Below are 2711 nucleotides of genomic sequence, written 5' to 3'. Positions count from 1 at the left end.
TACAGATTTATTTTGTTTTATCTAAAAGCTTTCAATCTGTATGACTAATACAGATTAGTGGTAAGCAGATGTGGCTCAAGCAATTGGGCTCCCATATACCATGTAAGAGGTCCAGGGTTCGATGCCCAGGGCCTCCTGGTGAAGGCAAGCTGGCCCACACGACAAGCTGGCCCACGTGGAGTACCAGCCCACGTGGGAGTGCTGCCCCCAGTGGAAGTGCCGCCCCACCAGGAGTGCTGGCTAACCCAGAGAGCTGGCACAGCAAGATGACACAACAGAAAAAGACACAGAGGAGAGACAATAAGAGACATAGCAGAACAGGGAGCTGAGGTGGCACAAGGGAATGATTGCCTCTTTTCCACTCTGGAAGGTCCCAGGATCGGTTCCCTGAGCCATCTAATGAGAATACAAGCAGACATAGAATAACACATAGCAAATGGACTTAGAGAGTAGACAATGGAGGGAGGGGGTGACAAATAAATAAAATAAAATCTTAAAAAAAATACAGGTTAGCACTTCCCAGGTGCTTTCTGCCATATATAAATTCTTTAGATATTAATAGATGTTAATTGAAAAGGGATTTCTGACATTAAATATTTGTTAAACCCTGGTCTCCCAAAGATTAGTAGGAATTTTGCTGCTTATGGAAAGGAAAATGAACCTCTTCAATAGCCAAGTAGTGGGCTAAAATTCTATATGCAAATTATTATGTCATTTAATTCCCATGATGAACTTAAGTTGAGGACAACACTCTCATCCACCTTTCACAGGTGAGAAAACGGGTCAAACTACATGACTAAGGTCACACAGCTTGGGATTTGAAACCCAGGCAGCCTGACCTCAAGGCCCATACACTGCCCATAAGCACCAAACAGAGCTTTGAATCTCAACAGGGCAATGTCTAAATGGGAGCCACCTAGGCAAGCACACTTCAAAAGACCCATTTGATTTTATGACTACAAATATCCAGCAGGTTTTCTCTACTCTCATCCTTCCTAACCCAAGAATCTTTGGTACAGGAAAAACAAAAGGGGGGGGGGAGGGAACCTTGCCAAAAAGGTTGATCGTTACTTGGAAGATAACAAGTAATTTTTTAATCCCTCCTTTTACTTTTTCTGCATTTTCTGATTTTTCTGCAACAAATTTGCATGTGTTTTTTCAATTAAAAATATAAATAAATAAATGAGAAGAGGAAGATTTGTGGGTTAATCCCAGTTATTCTCATTTTCTTTCCTGCTGCATCCCACAGAGGGCAGGTTTGCAGGCTCTACACCTTGCTTTCTTGATCCTTTGCACTTCTGTTATTCTCAAATTTATCTCCATCTGTGCTCTGCCCCATTCAATTAGCTGTCAGTCCCTTTGAAGGCAGATGCAGAACGCAATTGTGTTTAGTTACCATTTTAATATTACAAAATTAAGAATGCTCAAGTAGAACACCTTTAAAATTACCAGTTGTTTATCCTTTACATAAACAAATCTCTATGTTTGAAAATTTGGGCTGGAAAATAACATCTTTGTGCTTAAAGACTATCTTACACTTAGACCATTTTATTTTTTAGGGCAGATCTTAATTAACATATTGTCAAGACAAAGGCTTTGGACACCTTTAACCTCTGGATGCAAATGACCTAAGAGCTTCCCTGTGGAGGAGTACTCTCTCACCAACAATGTTTGAGTGTCAACTACATTCTCACCAAAGCTAGTCAGTTTCACCTTTTTTTTGAAACCCTCAGTCAATTTGACAGGTGAAAGCTGGTCTTTGTTACTTTAATTAGCAATTCTAAAAAATTAAACATTTTTCCACATTTTTATTTTATAATTTTATGTCTCCTTTTGAATTTTTTAATCATATTCAATGTCCACTTATCTATCAAGGTCTTATTTATTATTTATCTGTTTGTACAAACTCTTCTCAGAAAAATATAATAACTTTCTCGTACACTCACTGGAAATAGTTTTCCCAATCTGCCGTGTAATTAGATGAACTAAGATTTTAAATTTTACAGAGCAAAATCTTGGTAGTTTTGTGTTGTTGTTTTTTCAGTTACTTCTTAGAAATTACTCCCTGTTTTCATTTACTTTTCTTTCCTTCTTTGGTCATTGTTTTCATGACTCTCATATTTTTAATGACAACTCTGTGCTTACACTAGATGCTAACATGAAAAGTATAAATTTCAGGCAACAATGCCCCAAAATCCAATTGTCTGGAATAGATGGTATGATGGTTTAAAGCTATGGCCCAGTGTGCAGTGGCTGCGGACAGCAGCCTCTTTGGTAGTGTACGTGGCCTGTTGCCTGTACGGGCTGCCCTAAGGGACCTTGGAGACAGCCCTTCCTTGCCTGTTGCTGGTCCTGTCTGTGACCTCATGCCATCCCCAATCTAGGCTCCAGATGGGTATGCAAGGTGCCTTTGGAAAACCTCAGTGGACAGTGGCCTGGGACCACATCAGCCAGGTCATCACGTCCATCCACACCAAGCTGCAGAGTAAGGAGCATGTGGTTGAGGCGCTGCGCGGGGCCAAGTTCGAGTTCCCTGGCCACCAGAAAATCCACATCTCCAAGAAGTGGGGCTTCACCAAGTTCAATGCTGACGAATTAGAAGACATGGTGGCCGAGAAGCGCCTCATCCCAGATGGCTGTGGGGTGAAATACATCCCCAACCGTGGCCTCTTGGACAAGTGGCAGGCCCTGCACTCGTGAGGGCTTTGCCA

General features: G+C 41.4%; 1 pseudogene; it reads left to right on the top strand.

Moving 5' to 3' along the window:
* The first annotated feature begins 2184 nt into the window (after positions 1 to 2184).
* Positions 2185 to 2331, top strand: LOC111759105 (small nucleolar RNA SNORA70; annotated as a pseudogene).
* Positions 2332 to 2711: the final 380 nt, after the last annotated feature.

Source organism: Dasypus novemcinctus, chromosome 6 (assembly GCF_030445035.2).
Source record: "Dasypus novemcinctus isolate mDasNov1 chromosome 6, mDasNov1.1.hap2, whole genome shotgun sequence".
NCBI classification, from domain to species: Eukaryota; Metazoa; Chordata; class Mammalia; order Cingulata; family Dasypodidae; genus Dasypus; species Dasypus novemcinctus.
This window is presented reverse-complemented; position numbering and strand designations above follow the sequence as displayed.